Source organism: Taudactylus pleione, unplaced genomic scaffold, assembly GCF_031769625.1.
Source record: "Taudactylus pleione unplaced genomic scaffold, aTauple2 ptg000454l, whole genome shotgun sequence".
Classification (NCBI taxonomy): Eukaryota; Metazoa; Chordata; class Amphibia; order Anura; family Myobatrachidae; genus Taudactylus; species Taudactylus pleione.
In genome coordinates this window covers 7,185,962-7,208,536 of record NW_028284856.1, presented here as the reverse complement: position 1 = coordinate 7,208,536, position 22,575 = coordinate 7,185,962, and positions in this window count along the sequence as shown.

Sequence of the window (22,575 nt, the reverse complement as noted above, 5' to 3'; positions counted from 1 at the left end):
AGTCTTTTCACTGTCGGGTAGTGGATACCTGCCTTAAGGGGAGTGAGCATATAGTAGTGGGTTCAGGATGAGGGGGTACTTGTGCAGTATTGAGTGTAGTGTTAGGGACACTCCGTGTTACTACAGAGGTGAGAGAGGAAAATGTGTCACTACACTGGTGAGGGAGGAGAATATCAAATGTGTTACTATGGGTGAAGGAATGGAATTTGTTACAACACGGGCGGGGGAGGGGAATATGTTACTTCAGAGGTGAGGGAAGGGAATAATTTACTTCAGGTGTGAATAAGAGTAATGTGTTACTACAGATGTGAGGGAGGGGTTGTACTTCCACACAGGTGATGGAGGGGAATGTCGAATGTGTTTCAATACGGACGAGGGAGGGAAATGTGTTATTACAGAGGTGAGTGAGTATAAGGTGTTACTACAGAGGTGAGGTAGTGGAATGTGTTAGTATACAAAGTGAAGGATTAATGTGTTACTGGAGAGTTACTTATATGTTACTTATCACAACACAAGTCTTAGGAAAGTGTTCTGCTATAGCCGAGCTCCCCTCAACTTCACGCCCTACAACAGTAGCAATGTGTACCCAGTTGATGTATTGAGCGCGACAGACCCGGCGGGCATACACACTTACCATTGCTGGCAGCGACAGTGGGAGGTAGCGTGGGCCATACTGCAGCATCACTAGCTACATCCTCAGAAAAGATGTAAGGATGCGACGGACGACCTGCTGGAGCGCGCGTCGGCATCTGCATCGTGTGTACACACTGGGGTCTGTGGTAAGCCACTGACGGAGCATGGGGCACAGCCATGTGCCGGCCCAGTGGAACCTGTCCTGTGCTCTTGGTGGTCCAATCCGCCCCTGAGCAGAGTGATAACTTATGCTATTACTCTGTTTCTGTATTTGGCATTGGTGCACACTGTGCAGATGTATGTGTCGGTGGGGGCAGACGGAGAGGGGCCAGAGGATCTGCAATAGAGTAGCCCACAGGTAGCTGTGTTTGTAGCAGGGAACTTACTAAAGCTAGGTACACACTAGACGACCTGCAAACGATGCAATTTATATGCATAAACATTTGAATGTTTTAAAATAGTATTATATATTTTTCTTTATGTTTATGTTTAATCTGTATTAAAGAAACATTGCTATAACAATACAAAAGGACTTTTACAAGCCAGGAAAAATTCAGATATGCATTGCAACAGGTATTTAAAATCAAGCATTGTTGAGATAGCACAATACAGGATAATACAGTATATATCATACATAATCTTTTAGTTTATAGGCATTTAAAAATCTATGTAATTAAGCATACAACTGAGATTACATCAAGTAAAGTTCCTCTGTTTGAGATAACGGAATTTAATTGTTAGTTTAATTGCTTAACAATTAATTTGCTCATTCATGTAAAGAGAAATTTAAGGACATAAAAGTAATTTTATAATGTAATGTATTTTATAGACAAGCACAGGGGCGTGGTTCCAGTTGCCTAATACTATGGATGGGCATCGATATCCGCTTAATAAATTAAATAAAATCGATATCCCTGGACCCTTAATGATACAGCATACTATTTTAGTTGTATCGGCTCATTTGATATATCGCTCAATTCTACCTCTGTGATATATCGTTCCCACTCCGACTCTCTTTTAGAGTAGCAGCCCTGTGGCTGCTGTAGACTGCAACTGCACATTGGCAGTAACAAATATTGGGCCTGATTCAGAGCCACTCGTAAGCGGCAGCTCGTTCGCTCTGAGCGATGTTTGCCCAACTGCGCATGCGTACGGATCGTTATACGCATGCGCGAACCAGTCAGTGCGGCCGAAATTCATGTGCTCGCAAAATAGCGAATGCCTGATAATTTGAGTGACAGAATGAGGTGTATGTGGGTGGTAACAGGGGAAGGTGCTTGAAAACAGGGAGTGGAGATCCGATCGCAGGCGTGCTTAAAGGTCAAAACGGGCGTTTTATGGGTGTGCATAATTAAAACAGCAGCGTCATTGACCACGTCACTGGGTTTTCTTTGTAGCCAGAACTGCTCGCAAAATTGTGGTAGCAAAAACCAACCACAAGAATAGCGAGCAGCACATACCATGGTCGATGTACTCGATTAATCTAATAAATAACGGACATGACGTAGGATGTGAGCGGCCAGGGGGCGTAGTTTCCCAAAAAACGACCGCAAGTTTTGTTCGCTCGTTCAGACCTAGAGGCGTGAACAGACCGCAAACAGCGAACGGTTCATTTGAATAGCCACCCCTATTTTCTGGACGAGCGAGCGCAAATAGCGACCGGCTCTGAATCAGGCCCATTGTTACCTAGAATTATCTATGTTAAGACAGTTTTATGTATTGCTTCGGATATGGCGATGTCTTATCAACCCACAATATTGATACAGGACCACTGATTGGCAATCTCTACTTGGCAACCATGCGACTTCCATTCATGGAAATTCCAACCTGCGGAAAATGATTATTCTATAGGAGACAAGGATCTGGAGGAGTAGCATTATCTCAAACTATAACAACCTATTATATAGTAAAATTGTTCAGTGTCTGAACCCTTGACATGGTTGCTTTTTTTTAGGATATAATCTATGTATCACCTTTCATCCAGAGCAGAAGAATAAGAAAACTAATGCACTTTCCGCCTACTTTAGAAAAGAATTATCAGTCAAGGTTATTGGAAATTATGTGTGTGCAGGTGTTGATAATGCAGAGTTATATAGTCACACACCAGCGGATGACTCAAAATAATGTATGAACAGCCCAGTTACAGTACTGAACCAGTGGTGTTGGTTTATTGAGAGGTAGTAGGTACAGCCGTACTCACTATTATATGTATACTGGTAATGGAGCGAAGCTTGAGCAGAGCAGGTCCTATACAGCTCACAGGCTGGTGAGTGTATGCTGCTTGCAGGTAGTGGCGCAGGATGCTGGAACAGCTGTATGCAGGTATACACTGTGGTCTCTCACATGAGGCTAAGCACTAATTAAGTTCAACTTCTTATCGGCCTATCAATCACTATGAAATGGCCAAATTGAATGTGTCACTCAAGATTTGGATAAGTTCATAAGAAACTATGTACTGGCTTCCCAGGATGACTGGATAGACATCCTATCCTTGGCAGAGTTTGCCCATAAAATCTGTTAAATGGGGCTACATGTTATTCTCTATTTTTATTCAATAATATGTACCAATTCTACCTGAGCACCCATCTTGCTCCTCAGTTTTGGCAGTAAATATGTAATTCAGAATTTTTTGACATCTAGAAATCAAGTCAAGGTATATTTTCAAAAAACTGCAAGCTATTATAAAACTTTTAGACATAGGAAAAGGAAAGTGATGTCTAAATTACCCCATGGAGATAAAGTTTGGCTCTCCACTCATAACCTGCACTTGAAAGAATTAAGTTTACACCTCGTTATATTGGACCTTGCAAAATTCTCCAAGTTATTATTCCTCTAGCCTTTAGGTTAGATATTTATTTATTTATTTATTTATTAACAGTTTCTTATATATCGCAGCATATTCCGTTGCGCTTTACAATTGTAAACATTAATAGAACAAAACTGGTTAATACCAGACAGAGATATAGGTAAGAAGGCCCTGCTCGCAAGCTTACAATCTATAGATATTCTACACTCCTTGCTCATACTGATACTGTTTTTCATGTCTCTTTACTTAAACCCATGGCGATGAATCGTTTCACTTCTGTTGTTCCAGTTCCCTCCACACTCAAAGTCCAACAACAAGAATGGTTCAAGCTTAAACCGCTCTGTGGTTCTAGATTTGTTGAAGGTACTCTCCAATGTTTAGTATACTGGAAGCAGCTAGGTCCAGAGGAACGATGTTAGTGAAAGCTTGTTATATTTATGCACCATATCTTCTGCACTTGTTCATATGAAATTTCCTTATAATCCTTTACTGGTTTGTTCAGAGCCCACCCCTAAGTGGTGTGGCCTGTGTTTACCAGGTTTGTCATCACTAGTCTCCATGCTGTAAGGCAACTAATTACACTGTTTATGCCTCCTCTGTTTCGTTGGGTCTTGCTGTGAACCAACCAGTTTGATGCCCTAGGCAAGATTTTGGGTGGTGCCCCCTAACACCATCGCTAGTTCCGCCTCTGACCCAGTATCCATCTCCAAGCACAGCACCAATCAACCAGCAGTACAGATCACAGCAGCAGCCAGCAACATCCATCACCCCTCACCCATTGCAATCCTCATCCACAGAGCTGTAACTAGACATTTTAGTGCCCTGTGGAAGCAAGAGCATTGGTGCACCCAACCCTCTGTTTGTCTCCTTGCATGCAGGTCCAGGCTACTGGACTTTGCAAAGGTCCATGGAAGGAGGAGCTGCTGTGGCTGGGCATGCCCAGCAGCCCTCCTCAGTTGATTTTCATTACTGCCTGCTGCCCCTACTGTCTCTGCTCCCCAGTGCCGCTGCTGCCGGCTGTATGAGCTGCCGCTCGATCAGAGCAAGAGCAGAGTTGCGTCCACCTATCCCAGTCCCATCATTGCCCGCTGTCAAGTTGAGTTGGCCCTAGGCTTGGAATTCATGCCCCTAGGCATTTGCCTAATTTGTTTATACTTAGGGCCAGCTCTGGCTGTGCACCAGAATCTGCTGGTCTCCTACTTGTCCAAGTGTTCCGATATGACACTCCACAAATGGTTGACCACATGCTCTCCATGCCTGTGCTGGTGTCCTGTCCTCCTCTATAGGGGTGAGTGCATGACACTCCAGGCTCTATATCCTAGTGATCATCTAATCAGTGGCATCAGAGATGTTAATGAGCCAGTCTATATAAGCCTCTCTCTGGAAGAAGGTTCAATTTCATGTTGGTTTCTATACAGTTTTGTATTTGACCTTGCTCGTCCTGAATAGAGATGAGCGGGTTCAGTTTTCAGAGATCCGAAAAAAAACGAATTTTGTAGATCCGAGTCGGGTCCAAGCCAGCTCGGATGTTCCCGCCTTACTCGGATCTCTCAAATCGAGGCAAAACCATAGAGATGAAATCTTGCGGCTCGTGAGCTTTTGTCTCTATATATAAGGGACGCGGCGGGCGCCATTTCACTCCGGCTGTGGAGACTGAACAGGGAGGGTGGGTAGTGTAGGGCTAGGGAGAGGTGATGTGCTGTTCTGTCTGCTGTGTATTGTTCTGTCTGCTGTGTCCTGGGCTAGTGCTGATCCATTCTGGGCTGGTGTTGTTGTGCTGTCTGCTGTGTCCATCTGGGCTGTTGCTGATCCATCTGGGCTGGTGCTGTCTGCTGTGCTGTCTGCTGCGTCCATCTGGGCCCAAGCTCTGGACCCCCCCAAAAAACAAAAATATATATTTTTTGTGTAATATATATTTGTCTGTGTGTGTGTTAGGCTTAACCGCACAAGATCTAGCAAGTCGGCAACGCAACCTAGTGCTGCCCGACTCCAGTCATCATCAAGCTGTGCTCTGGGCCCAAGTTCTGGAGCTGGAAAAAAATTAAAACATATTGTCTTTTTTTTCAAATAATTGTGTGTGTCTGTGCGTGTTAGGCTTAGCCGCACAAGATCTAGCAAGTCGCCAATGCAACCTAGTGCTGCCCGACTCCAGTCATCATCAATCTGTGCTCTGGGCAAAAGTTCTGGAGCTGGAAAAAAAATTAAAACATATTGTCTTTTTTTTTAAATAATTGTCTGTGTGTGTGTGCGTGTTAGGCTTAGCTGCACAAGATCTAGCAAGTCGGCAATGTAACCTAGTGCTGTCCGACTCCAGTCATCATCAATCTGTGCTCTGGGCAAAAGTTCTGGAGCTGGAAAAAAAATTAAAACATATTGTCTTTTTTTTTAAATAATTGTCTGTGTGTGTGTGCGTGTTAGGCTTAGCTGCACAAGATCTAGCAAGTCGGCAATGTAACCTAGTGCTGTCCGAGTCCAGTCATCATCAATCTGTGCTCAGGGAACAAGTTGTGGATCAGCAAAAAAAAAAAAACATAGCGTATTTTTTTGTAAATATTTTTTCTGTGTGCGCACGACTGCATGTGTGTGAATTTTGTAACTTCACCTTGGCTACACTATTGGTGCTTGTGACACTGCTTCAAGACCACAGAAAATATGGAGGGCTGTCACATGACAGGAGAGCAAGGCCAAGGACCACATGTTGTAGCTGCTGCCAGCAGTGCAAGGCCATCAACTTCCTCGTCCTCTATGAAGGCCCATGCCCCAGGGCTTAACTCACGCCATCGATATGGTAAAGCTACTTTTACTGAAGTTAAGAAAAAAAATTTAAAGGAAATTTGCCTTTAGAGAAACAAAAAAATGGCAATATGCCATTCACTACATGAAGTGGCAAGGAAAGGATAAGGCCTTGGCCTTTCTTTATGAAGACTGCTGGTTCTGATTCTGATAGCCCTTCGGAAAAAACAACTGTGTGCCCTGAGAAATCGAAATCACAAATCCCCGAGGAGAGTGCAAGTGTGTCCGCGGTTGCCATGTGTGAGCCAGACCTAAATACTAGTGTACTGGAGGATTCTCCAAGTTCCAACATTTCTGTGTCCTCTGTAAATGTGGGGAAGGGCAGTCAACATCTTGCAGACGTAGTCAGTAAGGATGCTTCTGTGGAATTGCACATTAAGGAGGAGAATATTTTGGTAGTTGAAGGTGCTAAGGATGATGAGGATGTTGATGATGAAGATGTTGGTGATGAGTATGTTGATGCCGTGGATGCCCATGGATTGAAAAAAACCAAAGCCCATTGTTGTCATGCTGGGGCAAAAGACAAAAAAATCCACTTCTCATGTGTGGAATTATTTCCACCCCAATCCGGACAACAGTTGTCAAGCCATATGTAACCATTGCAAAGCAAGAGTAGAGGGAGGGACCTAACCACCTAGGAACCTCCTCCTTGTTACATGACTTGGACCACATTCATCAAATATCAGTGTATGTCGCCAAGTTCCAAAACTCTACCTGCTCCCTCTCTGTGGGATCCAAGCACCTTCGATCTCAAATACCAACACCTGCATCATCATCCAATACCAACATCAACATCCTCATTCATGATCGAAAGTAATTTAAAGAAACAATTGACTATTAAACAGTCCTTTGATAGAGGAAGTAAGTATAACAGCTGTCACCCAGCTAGTATTAGATGGTGAAATAATGAAAAATTAGGATGATAGTGTGGAGGAAGTGCAAAAGGAGGATGAAGGAGAAATTTGTGTCCTATCTGACACTAATGTGGATGTCGATGATATTGATGTGGTTTGCGTAAATCAGCCACCAGTGGCAGTAGTTCTTGCTAATGATAAAAAGAAAGCCAGAAAAGCAACGTCTTGGTGTGTAATTATTTTAATCTAAATTCTGACAACAGTTGTGAAGGCATCTGTTCCATTTGTAAAGCCAAAGTTAGCAGAGGAAGGGACATTAACCATCTAGGCACCTCCTCCCTGTTACGTAATTTGCAGCGAGTTCATGCAATTTGTTTAACAAAATTATAATTTGTAAATTAATAACAAGCAGTCCAGTATCAGCTACCAGCAGTTTGGACCAGAACATGCAATCTCCACCACCAACACCCTCATCATAAACCTCCTCCTCTCTCACGAGGATCCGACATCAGGAGGCTGCAGCTCGGCCTCGAAGGGGGATCCGAGTCAGGCGGGGAACCCCCGAACAGCGTTCGGGTGGACTTGGATACCCTATGTTCAGATTGGTTCGGATTCTGTGGAATCTGAGCCGCTCATCCCCAGTACTGATGGTTGGGCTGATGTTTTTTGAAAAGCCGGTTTGGGTCCTTGGGGTGTGGATGTGAGGAGAGGGAGGGCTCAATCCACAGGCCACTCCAGGTTTTGGGCCTTTTTTTTTGTTTATGTGCTTGTTACAATAAAGACTGGTGCCAACCAGTTTGTACAAGAACCCCAGACTTGTGTCCTGTTTCCTTGGCTGCTGTGTGTGTAAAGAGGGAGTCCATCTACTCCAGGAGAGGGACCCCTATCCCCACTGTGTCACAATTGGTGGAGAATGCGGGCAAATGCACACTGGAAATTGCAGCAAATTTAAAGTGACAGACATCAAATTTTTGTGTTGGGTATCAACTCGTGTCCTGTGAAGTCTATGAAGGTGGCATCAACAGATGCTTAGAGAAGCCAGGTTTTGCTACAAACCTACACCAAAAGACAACATGGAGGACATTGTTAAGGCCTTGCTCCAAGCTAACAATACTCAGCAGGAAACTAACAAAGCCTTGCAAGAAGCTACCAGAGCTCAGCAGGAAAATACCAGAGCTCAGAAGGAATCTACCAATGTGCAACTAATGGCCATGGAGGCAGCCCAGAGGCAACAACAAGTCACCATGGAGGAAGCCCTGAGGCAACAACAAGTTGCCATATAGGAAACCCGCCAGGCCTTAATAGACATGGTACAACAGTTAGTAGTCCAGTCTGGAGATGCTTCTACTGGACTTCCAAACAACACTCGCTCCATACGGGCCAGTCACTTTCTGCAAAAGATGACCGAGTGTGATGATGTGGAAGTGTATCTTATGGCCTTTTTGAGAACAGCAGAAAGGGAGAGTTGGCCCAAAGAACAGTGGGCAAGTCTTGTGGCACCCTTCCGGTCTGGAGAACCACAAAAGACCTACTATGATTTGTGCCTGGCTGATGCAAAGGACTATGAAAAGCTAAAACGGGAGATCCTAAGTCGCTTGGGGGTCACCTCGTTTGTTCGTGCCCAACGAGTCCAATGCTGGGAATTCCAAATGGAAAAGCCTCCACGCTCACATATGCAAGAACTCATCCATCTGAGCACAAAATGGTTACAGCCCGAGACACTGACAGGACCACAGATCATCAAAAGTGTCATGATGGAACGGTATCTGTGATCGCTACCTGCATCTCTGCGCAAGTGGGTGAGCCATGCAGATCCTAAGTCCACAGGCCAGTTAGTCAAACTGGTGGAGAGGTATGTGGTTGCTGAGGAACTGTTGAGTGTGTCCCACCGAGCCCCGATTCCATAATGGTGATCTCCCATGACTACTGGTAAGACTGATCCAGGGGAGAAGGGTGCTGGGCAGTGGAATGAACTTTAGACTGTGGGTTTCGAACCTGGGGATAGGCCAGCCAGGCCAGGAAGGTTCTAACCCCATAAGAGACTAGATAATAGTATGATACAATGTTTTCGATGTAGTCAATTGGGCCATATTGCTGCTAATTGTCCACTCACCTCTGAACCTATGCAATGTGATATTGCTTATGTCCGTCACAGAATGTATTTCTTTGCACAGCCTGCCTGTACTGCTGACCGACAGGCTGAGACAGATAAGCAATGTGTAATGTTACTGTAGAAGGCAATCAAGTAGCGGCTCTGTTAGATTCTGGCAGCCTGGTTACACTTATGAAAGCTGAACTAGTGAACCCCTTAAAGTGCAAGGGAAAAGCTGTTGGTGTGACCTGCATACATGGGGATACTAGGTATTATGTTACTGCAGAAGCGAACATAGAAACACAGTATGGTTCTGCTATAGTCTCTGGGGGTTTGGTGCATGGCTTGAGGTATGATATAATGTTGAGGAGAGACTTTGTTCACTTCTGGAAACTGTGGGAACGCCAATTTGTTACTGAAGTAAATAACCCTGACCCATTTGAGAAGGCTGCTGATGCAGTTGCAGGGAAGTTTCTTCCGGGTCTGAGAAGTTCCCTTTTTCTAGCATGATTGGTGAACCAGAGAATACTGAGATGGTAAGTCTTGTTAAGCCAGTTGATCGTCTGTCTGATCTTGAGGTCAGAAAAGAGATCTTTGCAGTGGAGCAGTTCAATGACCCTACTCTGGTAAAAGCCAGGGAAAATTTAAAAATGATTGTTGGTAAATCCATAGACCCTGATAGTCCGTTGTCATATCATCACAGGGCAGTACGCCAGGAAGTTTTTGTATGGGAGACATCCAAGGGGATTACCTGACATTGCCAAAGAGATATGGGAGGTGAAGTCCAGTCCCTATAAAACTGTCATTGAGCCTAGGAAAAGAAAGCCAGAACAGTTATACAATGTAAATCTTATTAAACCTTGGAAGGATAGAGCAGCTCTGTCAGTCGTCCCAGCCCCTCCAGTAAACCTAGGGCCTTTGGTTCCTGAAGTGACAATAGCTAAAGTCCTGTCGACCATTCAACAGCAGGAAGTTAAGGAATTTCTTATCAGAAATAGGGTTTTGTTCTCAGATGTACCTGGCAAAACCACAGTCATTAAACATGATATAATCACTGACCCAGGGGTTAAGATTAAGCTAAAGCCCTATAGGTTACCAGAAGCCCAAAGAGAATCAGTGTCTAAAGAAATGTAAAAAATGTTGGAACTGGGTGTAATTGAAAAATTGCATCGTGAGTGGTCAAGTTCCATTCTGCTTATTCCAAAGCCTGACAGGAGTGTACATTTTGGCAACGATTTCCAAAAGTTGAACAGTGTGTCAAAGTTCGATGCCTACCCAATGCCAAGGGTGGATGAACTAATTGAAAGGCCAGGAAGCCAGATGGCCAATGCAGATGCTTTGTCACATGTCCATTGTTTGGGGGCTGCAGTTGTTCCGCCCCACAGGTCGAAATAAAGGGGGGGGATATGTGATAGAAGCACTGGTAAAGTAGTCAGTGGCTGGTACATTTGTCCTAGGTTTTGGCCCATGTGTTCTAAAAAACCCCAGGAGAAGTCTGTTTTGTAAACAGACCAGAGTATCAGCTTTTTGAAAAGCCGCTTTGGGTCCTGGGGGTGTGGATGTGAGGTGAGGGAGGGCTCCATCCACAGGCCACTCCAGGTTTTGGGCCTTTCAGCCTGGTAACAGGCTCATTAGGGCCTGCATGGTTTGTTTGTGGCTGAGTGTCTCACACTTGGGGAAGTAGGCATGCAGGCTAGCATGTCCAGAGACACTGTATGATTACCCTGTAAGTACTGTCCACATGCTGTTGTTGATGGTGAGGGCAGTAGGCCCTACCATTCTGGTAGTGAGGGTACCCACTGTTTAGTTAGTGCCAGACGGGCTAGGGTTTTGTTTACTGTTTTATTTTGTTTATGCACTTGTTACAATAAAGACAGGCGCCGACAAGTTTGTACGAGAACCCCAGACTTGTGTCCTGTTTCCTCGGCTGCTGTGTCTGTAAAGAGGGAGTCCATTTACCCCAGGAGAGGGACCCCAATCCCGACTGTGTCACAATACATACATATATACTGCACAGTTGTTGCTCTGGAAGATCTACTTGTTGATGCAATACACTGGTACTGGCTTGGTCATGTATTGTGTTTTACTCCTAAGTGATTCCATACAAGTGGTCAAAATAAACTATATTTGAAAATGCATATTCAGTAGCCATAGGGATCATTGTGCCTTTAAAAAGCTCCAGGTTTGGAGCGAAACATGTTGATATAGGGGCTCCCTTACCAGGGCCAGCAACAGGAATCTCGGGGCCTGGTACACTGATGTTTCTGGGGGCCCCATCTTCTCACCACCAACCCCGATCCCTCGCTTGCATGTGTGATATGTGAAGCATGATATGTTAACCGAAAGATATGCCAGCCTTTAAATAAAGTAAAAATGCACTATGACTTACTGATAAAACTTGTCGCGTATGATAAATGGTGCTCCAGTCAATCAGCTCCTAACTGTCATTTTTCAAACAGATGACAGTTAGGAGCTGAGTGGCTGGAGCACAATTATCATACGCAACAAATGTTATCACTCGTGAGTGATAAAACTCATTGATAATAGGCCCCATAGGCTTCACATGAAAGGAATCCACTAGGAAAAAAAAATACATTGGCACAGAGAAAATTAAAACACAATAGCTACCACAGAAAAAAAAATAAAACATAGATTATAAACTTTGCATAGAAGAAACAAATACATTGTCCCAGTAACACTGTGCTCCCCATCCCGCCTACACTGTTCTCCTCTTCGCTCCTTCCACCCACACTGTGCACCCCTTCCCTTCTCCCACCCACACTGTGCTCTCTTCCCTTATCCCACCCACACAGCGCTCCCCTTTCCTTAATCCACCCACACTGTGCTCCCCATTCTACAATGTGCTCCCATAGCCCTTAGTCCACAAACACTGTGTTCCCCATCCAGCATAGTCCTTTCCCCCATCCTACATAGTGCTTTTCCTCACATCCCACATAGTGCTTTCCCTTGCCCCCCTTCTACAGCTTTCCCCTCCTCCACATAGTGCTTTCCCCTGCCCCTCATCCCACATAGTGCTTTGCCCTGCCCGATCTCACATAGGGCTCTATTTATTAACATTATTTTTACTAAAACAAAGTGAAAAAGGGTGTTTTCACACCCTTTTCACATTATTTTAGTATCACCTACAGTTACTATAGGGCAATTGGAGTAGAATTCGTAAAATTCTACTCCAACCCCTAAGTATCACTTATTTTTAGTAAGCAGATCGCATTTCCCATAATTGTAATGGGAAATGTGATCCGACCAGAGTTACTAAAAATAAATTGTAAAAAAATATCGGGGAAAGCCCTGTGATAATAACACCACCTGGAGGTGGCGTTATCCAGGGTCTCCCCCGGTAACCGGCCTCCTGCCCTGCTCTAACGGGGAGAGCAGAGCCAGGAGTCAGGGCCAGTAATCAGCTGTGTGGTCTAAACAGACCACACGCTGATACAGTGTAAAAAAAGTAAAAAAAAAGTAAAAAAACAATTAACTTACCTGACTCCATGGACCGGTGGTCGGGGCTCTGGGTGATGTCCTCCCTCCAGTCAGCCGGTCTCCCGTGCTGCACTGTCATCAGGTGATCGGGTCCCAGTGCAGTATGGGATATCACCTGACCGGAGGACATGGAAGACATCACCGGAGCCCGGATCATGCAGGTAAGTGTAATTAAGGGAGAGGGGGGTCGCGAAAATACCGTGACTAGTGTGCATAGGGGATTCGCAGGGACAGAGCTTTCTCGCAAGCTCTGTCCCTGCAAGGGATTTGTAGTAAATCCCTGTGATATTGCCTGAATTCGCAATGCGAATTCAGTCGGTAATATCACACTACAATCTGCATTACCAATGCGGATTGTAGTAAATAGAGCCCATAGTGCTTTCCCCTCCCCTACATCCCACATAGTGCTTTACCCTCATCCACATCCCACATAGTGCATCCTCATCCCATATAGTCCTTTCCCCTGCCCCATCGCACATAGTGCTTTCCCTGCCCTCCATCCCACATTGACTTATCATTAACTTTCACATAGTGCTTCCCCCAATCCTACAAAGTGATTTCCCCTGCCCCCACTCCCACATAGTGCTTTCCCCTCCCCTACATCCCACATAGTGCTTTTCCTTCATCCACATCCCACATAGTGCATCCTCACCCCATACAGTCCTTTCCCCTGCCCCATCCCACATTGTGCTTTCTCCTGCCCCTTCTCCCTCATAGTGCTTTCCCCATCCCACATAGTGCTTCCCCCAATCCCACAAAGTGCTTTCCCCCATCCCACATAGTGCTTCCCCCAATCCCACAAAGTGCTTCCCCCAATCCCACAAAGTGCTTTCTCCTGCCCCCACTCCCACATAGTGATTTTCCATCCCACATAGTGCTTCCCCATCCCCCACATTGTGCTTTCCACTGCCCCATCCCACATAGTGCTTCCCCCATCCCACACAGTGCTTCTCCCCCCCATTTCACATAGTGCTTCCCCCTGCTCCATCACACATAGTGCTTTCCAATCAAAGTGCTTTCCCCTGCCCCCACTCTCACATAGTGCCCTTCCCCCTGGTCCTCCCAGGCAGGCTACACTTACCTGTAACAATGCTGGCAGGATAGTGAAAGGCACCCAGGCCAGTGCTGTCTTCTGGCTCATCTGAGTCTGCTTCTTCGTCCTGTCCTGTCTGACGATGCTGCCGGGGACTGTACAGGCTGAGCCCTAAGGTGGGGGTGGGGCTACCTGATGACTGAAGCACGTGTGTATATGTTTATCCATGTACATATATGTTTTCTTTTGTGAGTTTTTCATTGTGCCTTATAACTAATGCAGGGAAATTGCACTGTTTATCCCATTTAAATGTATCTCTGATTTCTTCTTTTTTTATTTTCATACATAATGGGGATAAGGTGCAATCAGAGAGATTCTTAGGGGTATATTTACTAAAGTGAGAGTTTTTAGAAGTAGAGTTGTTGCCATTCCTCCTCTCCATGAATATCTATTCCAAAAAGATGCCATTTTCATGATGACAACTTTTCGGAAAATAGATACTTATCTCAGCCTGCTCTAACTTAACACTGCTGTTATGTATGCTACACATGCCCCGCTTCCATTCACAGAAGCAGTGCATGTGGAGCATGTATAACAGCTGTAGTAAGAGTTTAATAATATTCAAATAAAATTTTTTGTATGTTAAGCCCACTGTTGCATGCTGCTGCAGCGTGAAGCATCTCCCCTCTGTCTGTTCCCCAGTGGCACTTGTAAGTGCATCTTTTATTTTATTAATTAAGTGTTTAACATAAATAAATGGGTAATTAAACACTTACAAGTGCCACCGGGGACCGAACAGAGGGGAGACACGCTTCTCTCTGCAGCAGCATGCAGCGGTGGTTGTGGGAACCATCCAGAACGAAGCGCAGAAAGGGGAGGGGGGAGAGTCCCACTGCAGTCCCACTGCTTTATAAGCTGTCAGGTCTGGCAGCTTGTGAAGCCATTTGGGGGCTGACACCATCTAAGGATGGCGTACAGTAACACCATCAAATTCCAGAAAATACATAATTTCGGGAATTTGATGTATGGCATAATTTCTACATTGTAAATTAACGCAGCAGGACTGTAACCTAGAAATATCAGTGCTATCTCCTGCGTTACTACGTTAATGAAGGGCTCCCTTAGTTAAAAATTTGAAAAGTTAGTTATGATGAATAGGTCACTAAAATTCTACAACAGCAGGTGAAAATTAACATTTTCACCTACTTTTATAGAAATTAAGGATCGGGGCTATTCATTATGAAGGTAACACAGCTGATATCACCAGGGCCGGTGCAAGGTTTCCCTGCACCCATTCAAAACTTTTACCTACTGTCCCCCCTCCCCCAATACCCACTTACCAGCCCCTCAGGTGAAAAGTGGACGTGGTGTGTTAGAAGTTCCACAGCCGCCGCTGTCAAATTGAAATATGCACCTGAAAAAAATAATAATTAAAAAACACTATGTGCTCCATTTGCGAGGACCCCCAGGAAGGTTGTAGTGTCAGGTGGGTTAAAGGCTGGATCTCTCTCTCTCTCTCTCTCTCTCTCTCTCTCTCTCTCCCTCTTGTGGTTACCCAGGTTGAGGATACAGATGAGTATATATATATATATATATATATATATATATATATATGTAAATTTATGTTGTTGTTGTTTTTAAAAAAACTGTCAATGTATGAAAATGTGGCCAATGTTGTATCTATCTTTATAGTGTATTTATGGCACTCTGCCTCTGTGACATTGCCCTACTGGACTACCCCTCCCATGGGGGAAACATGGACTCTTCCAGTCAGCAGGAGGTCACATGACTGAGAACCAGCTGGAACAAGCTGCAGGTGGTTGAGGGAAACAGTTAAGTCTGTTAGAGAGTGCCCTGAGGAAGCATCCGGAGAGGAGAGACCTGCGCTGAGGGAGTGACATCGCCTGTCATCATTGCGGTGTTTCCAGAGGCAGCCTGAGGGAACACTGTTAGAAGAGAGACTCTCTGTCAGTGTGTGCTGAGAAGGGAGGCAAATTGGTTCGGACAGGAGGCGGCAGCAAGGAGACCCTCTGAGGGAGGACATTGACCAGAGGGTGGTGATTGCTGCAGTAATAAGCTCTAATGGGAGGAGCAAGCGTCCAGAGAGGTCGGTAGTGTGCACCAATCACAGACATGCCCGAATACATTACCCTCCACCAGACTGCAATAGCCAATTATAGCTTCATATCACTCAGGCTTATTGAGTATAGTTGCACATCCATATAGAGCAACTTCAGTGATGAAAAGCAGTCAGCAGTCCACTAACTAATGATTTTCTTAACCCAAAGTACATATCCCAGCTATTTTACTGCAAGGACTAGTTGCAAGGATTTTAATTGTTATTCAGCCAATCAACTTTCCTCTATATACTGTAACTCTAACTAAAATTGAAAGCTAGTAAACGTCTCAGAAGTGTTATAACATAACAAAACCTATGAGCATCACCTCTACAAAAAGCGCTGGACATTATAATTGGTAGTAAATTGCATGCATGCAGTGAATTTAGTTAGATAGGATAAGGGTGTTGAATACTCAGATACAGAAGTGTTTTGAGACTTCTTGTTACATGATATTGTCACTACATCTTTGTTGCTTTTAAATTGTTACACTAACCCATTTGAATCACCCAGTTTCTTCAGTCTAATGCAATCTCCAAAGAAAAGGGTATTCAACCATTCCAGTGTTCCTGTCTAATAAAATCTAATTTCTGCAAAAGAGTGATTCTCTAGTGTATGCATTAAAAGGATACTGTAAATTGCCTTTTGCTGGTTGGTACCAATTTTGTAATATTGACTGTTAAATAAATTGCAATTTGTGTTTGAAACCATACTATTGACTATATATACACATGTACCCATTCCTTACCTCTCTGAATCAAGAACCAAGAGACTCAGAACCTGGTAGAAATAGAGAACCAACACCGTTCAAAATACTCAAACTGTTGGGGTGTCACATTTGGCGTCACAAACAGGATTCAGAGTTTAAAGTAAGGAGGCCTTTTGGCATAGAGAAAAATTCAACAACAATGTCACAGGAACGTCAAGAAATTGGGGACTCAGCTGGTACAAGTGATAGTGGCATCAGAACAGGGTCTCCAATCATCCCTCAATTCAATCCAATCTTGCTGCCATACATTTGGGACTCCATGGCTCCCCACGTACACCGGGGATATATATGGATCAGACGGAAACACTCTGACAGAGTTCAAAAACAAAATAAAATCCATGTTCCAGTTATATCGATTAAGCGACCAACAACAAGTTGAAATATTAATTGGCCAACTTAAAGGATCAGCCCTTAGGGAGGTGACCTCATGGCCCTTATACAAGAAGCAGAAAGTAGACCAGGTTTTCCAGAGTATTTCAGAATTAAAAATGAGGTTCTACACCCGAAAACAACTTCCAGGAGAAATCCTTCGGGATTATGCCTTAAGCTTACAGGACGCTTTACGGGCCATACAAGCAGTAGATGTTGAGGAAATACGAAAAAAGGATGAAGCTTTGGTGGCCCAATTCATTGAGGGCTCCAGTGGAGACAGAGTGAGAACCCAACTGCGCATGTTAAGGATGGAAATGCCTGACCACCCATTCATAGATTTCAAGGAGGCAGCCATCAATGTAGTAGGGCCCCATACAGTCAAGGAGACCAGCTTTTCAGAAATGCATGGCTTTCAAGAATCACAGTATTCCTCCAGGAAAAATTGCCCTGGGTCAGAAAAAGTTACAAAGACCACAGATCTAGCAACACAAAGTATTCAAACTCACATCAACTACTCTTTAAAAACACTTCAAAGGCAGATGAAAGAACTGACTGAAGGAATGGCTGCAATGAGAAAAGAAGTCCGAAATTTGACCAAATATCAGGCCCCTGACACAACTGAGCTGTGTTGGTGAGTGGAGGGAAGATCCTCTGGTGATTGGTGTGAACCCCCACAAAGAAATGAAGGAAGGACAACAAATCAGTTTGACTCCCAAGACCGACACATTTGCCAGCGATGCCAGAGGGAAGGATGCAGAGAGAAATTGTATGGAGAATTTAAACTCCAATGCCCCGAGGATGGAGATTAAGCCTCAGGGAGAACAAAAAGAATAAGAACCACCTCTGAAGAATGGCAGCCCTGCTATGGCAAACAATTCCATATTGGTGAGGATGAATTGACCGCCATAGTAGATGTTGATGCTCTGGTCCAGAGAGGAAAAGTTTCAGGTAAATTCATCTGGTTCCATGTGTGACGTGGGTATGGATTCATCAATCGTGAAGACACAAAGCAAGACATATTTGTGCATTACACAGCCATCCAGATGAACAATCCCAGAAAATATCATCGAAGCCTGGGAGAAGGAGAGACTGTAGAGTTTGATGTGGTCAAAGGAGAGAAAGGTCTGCAAGCCGCTAATGTCACAGGTCCTGGTGGTGTTTCAGTCCAAGGCAGCAGATATGCAACAGATTGCAAGTGTTATTGGCACTACTCACATCACCGAGCTTCTCCATGCAACAACCAGCTGAATTATCATGACCATGAAGATGGAACCCTCTCTGAAGAAATTGAGACTGCGGCAGAAAACACTAGACCCCAACAACCTAACCAAAGTTGACGCTACTCATCACAACCTCCAAAGAGACCGTATGGACACAGATAACAAAATTCTGATGACACCCAGTCCAGTTTGGTGCACCCTAGCCAACTAAGGGTGTGTGCCACTGATTGTCCGGAAGACACGGGAAGGGTAGCTGACTCACCAAGAGCTAAGAGCTTGGAATCTTTCAAACAGAATCATCAGAATAATGTATGCAAGAGTTGACATATGTCATTCTCGAAAAACCTGATAAGGTAGCCAAGAAACCTGTTATGTCTGTTCTTGCGCAGTATGGGGTCCCAGAGGATGAATATATGATTATAGATTCAAGTGAAGTGGCTCAAATTCTGCAAAGAGCATCAAGACCTTCAAAAATGAGGAACAAAGGGATTTTTACCCATTAAATATAAGCATTAGCGTACTTTAATGTGAATTAGTTGCAAGAAATGTTGCATCAAGTGGATACATATAAAAATTATCAAATAGAAATGTTACCTGTAGATGGTGCATGAGAAATTTGTTAATAGAATGTATACAAATTACTAATTGTTTCCGAATGCTTGGGACACGCATGTTTTAGTGGGGAGGAATGTGGTAACCCAGGTTGAGGATACCCATGAGTATATATATATTTATGTAAAATTGTGTTTTGTTTTGTTTTTTAAACTGTCAATGTATGAAAATGTGGCCAATGTTGTATCTATCTTTATAGTGTATTTATGGCACTCTACCACTATGATATTGCCCTATTGGACTACCCCTCCAGTGGGGGAAATATGGACTCTTTCAGTCAGCAGGAGGTCACATGACTGAGAACCAGCTGGAACCAGCTTCAGGTGGTTGGGGGTAACAGTTAAGTCTGTTAGAGAGTGCCCTGAGGAAGCATCCGGAGAGGAGAGACCTGCGCTGAGGGAGTGACCGCACCTGTCATCATTGCGGTGTTTCCAGAGGCAGCCTGAGGGAACACTGTTAGAGGAGAGACTCTCTGTCAGTGTGTGCTGAGAAGGGAGGCGAATTGGCTCGGCCAGGAGGCGGCAGTAAGGAGACCCTCTGAGGTTGGACATTGACCAGAGGGTGGTGATTGCTGCAGTAATAAGCCCTAACGGGAGGAGCAAGCGTCCAGAGAGGTCGGTAGTGTGCACCAATCACAGACCTGCCCGAATACATTACCCTCCACCGGACTGCAATAGCCAATTTTAGCTTTTAGCTGCATAGGATACTTCATATCACTCAGGCTTATTGAGTATAGTTGCACATCCATCTAGAGCAACTTCAGTAATGAAAAGCAGTCAGCAGTCCACTAACTAATGATTTTCTTAACCCAAAGTACATATCCCAGCTATTTTACTGCAAGGACTAGTTGCAAGGATTTTAATTGTTCTTCAGTCAATCAACTTTCCTCTATATACTGTAACTCTAACTAAAATTGAAAGCTAGTAAACGTCGCAGAAGTGTTATAACATAACAAAACCTATGTGCACCACCTCTACAAAAAGCGCTGGACATTATAATTGGTAGTAAATTGCATGCATGCAGTGAATTTAGTTAGATAGGATAAGGGCGTTGAATACTCAGATACAGAAGTGTTTTGAGAATTCATGTTACATGATATTGTCACTATATCTTTGTTGCTTTTAAATTGTTACACTAACCCATTTGAATCACCCAGTTTCTTCAGTCTAATGCAATCTCCAAAGAAAAGGGTATCCGACCCTTCCAGTGTTCCTGTCTAATAAAATCTAATTTCTGCAAAAGAGTGTTTCTCTAGTATATGCATTAAAAGGATACTGTAAATTGCCTTTTGTTGGTTGGTACCAATTTTGTAATATTGACTGTTAAATAAATTGCAATTTGTGTTTGAAACCATACTATTGACTATATATACACATGCACCCATTCCTTACCTCTCTGAATCAAGAACCAAGAGACTCAGAACCTGGTAGAAATAGAGACCCAACACCGTACAAAATACTTAAACTGTTGGGGTGTCTCACTCTCTCCAGGCACAGTGGGTGCTGGGATCCGATTGGATCCCTCTCAGCTCACTCCCGATAGAAGCCCATAGGCTTCTATGGGTAACACCATCAGGAAGATGGAGTTACCGACCGCAACTACTGTATGCACTCTGGGGCTTGGTGCATATGAGAAATGTGGTCAAACCTGCATTTTCGGGGTTTGACGGCATTTTTCTCATTGATCATCTCGCCCCTGGTGCGGGGAGGGATGTTGTGCACCAAAAAGGGGGCATGATCTCGTGGACAGGGGGCATGGTCTCATGGGAAGGGATAGTAGTCTCACAGGAAGGGGTGTGGCCTTGCGGCCCAAACTCCATTGTCCCGTGCTTCTTGCTGGTTGGATATGGGGAAGGTTGCAGGAGGTGCAGACTGCCCTGTCCTGTGTGCAGTGTCGTCCCATGACACTGAGGGGGAGTCTGCACCTAGGTGTCACGCCTCAGTGGTTGACACCCGGGTGCGGCCCGCACCCCTTTGTGACACCACTGGGCAGGATATATATATATATTTATAAAATTACATGGACCTGGGTGGATCTCTCAGCAGTACTCACAGTCACCCCATTGAGAGCAGATGCAGGGGCCCTCAAGCAGGCTAGTCAGGGTGTTGATTACGATTTGGGCTCTCCTTCTTCAGTATCTGTCACCGGACACCTGGTTGTCTCTCAGCCGATAGCAGGCCTCCTCTTCCAGAACCACAAAGTGCAGCAGAGCCTCTCCCCATTGCTCCTGGCGCAGCAGCATGGCATAGAGGGGGACTTTAATGGATCCACAAAGGCTCTGAATGGTAGGTTAGGGGCAGCAGTCCATCAGCAGGCAGCAGTCCTTCCTGAGGAGGCAGTGCAGGCAGCAGCTGTCAGTGCTCAGCACCGGTGTACACTTCCATCTCTGCCAATTCCCGCAGCCGCTTTGATTCCATTGTTGTTCCTCCCTGCCTGGCCCATCAGTGGCCCAGGCAGTCTCATCTAGCCACCCCTCAGGTCCCGGTGCCCCTAGGCAGCTGCCTACAGCTGCCTAATGGAAGTGCCGGCCCTGGATATCACTGATATTGCCTGCTTACATTTCAACCCCGATCTGTTCCGCTGTCCCCATACACCAGTTTTTTCGGAGCTTGACTGCGGAAGAATTTGCTATCTTCAGATGGTGTTTGCTCCTGCACAGGGGCCTTTTTATAATGGGTGCAGGGTGTGCAGGGCACACGAGCCCCTGGGTCCAGGGGGGGCCCGCACCGCAAACCCTGCACCCATAAAACTTACCTCTCCCACATCGACTCCGGTATCTCCACCTGTAAAAACAGCTGTAAAATGGCCGCCACGGACATTTTCTAGGTAAACTGTGCATGCGCAATAGACTCTGGGCACACTCTAGTGCCCAGAGTCTATAAGTGCGGTGTTGGCTGGGCACCGCTCAGTGGGCAGCTGGCCGCCAGACAGAGAGGATGGGGCCCATGTCGGAGACTGCACACGGGTACCCTTCTCTCTAGAAACGCTCATGCACCCTGCACCTTTCCTATGGGAAGGAGTCCTGGGTTGTGAAGAGGGATCCTTTCAGATGCCTCTGCCCCTATCCGGTTCCTTTTGCCTGGGCTTTGTGCGCCTGCGTGAACCCCAGTTCATGCAGGGCGCGCTAGCTCTGCCAAGTCAAACTTGGCAGGGATAACTTTCACTGCTCCAAAAGTAGCAGAGAAGGAGATTGCGGAGTCAGTGATTTTTGGATCAGCTGTCTCCGCTCCAAAGCAATGTTGAATTGATCCGGTGAATGTATCCACAGCATGATGAATGGACCCAATAGGCTTGATTTAATAAATGGATGGGGCAACTGGACAGTACTAATATAAATAGATTTTGTGTTGGAAATACATATTTGATTTCTAAAATATGTTTTTAATGGCTAAAGTGAAAAAAGCCTCACTAAAACTGCAGGCCACAGGGGGAGGAATGCAGTGCGACAGGTACCACTGACAGATTTTTTATTTTGAGGTCTATCTTTTTTTTGTCAGATTTTAGAGAGGATACTTAGTGGGTGGTATCAGGGAGTGGTGGGTGAGGTGAATTATAGTAAGTAAATTATGGTGCCAAGCAGGAGTGTGTGTGAGGGATATTTCAGTGAGTGAGGCATGGGGTCAAGGAGTGATAGTAAGGTAAATACTGGACAGTGAGTGAGGCATGTCAGGGAGTGAGGCATAGAATCAGGGAGTGATAGTAAGATAAATACTGGACAGTGAGTGAGGCATTATGTAAGGGAGTGAGGCATGGGATCAGGGAGTGATAGTAAGATA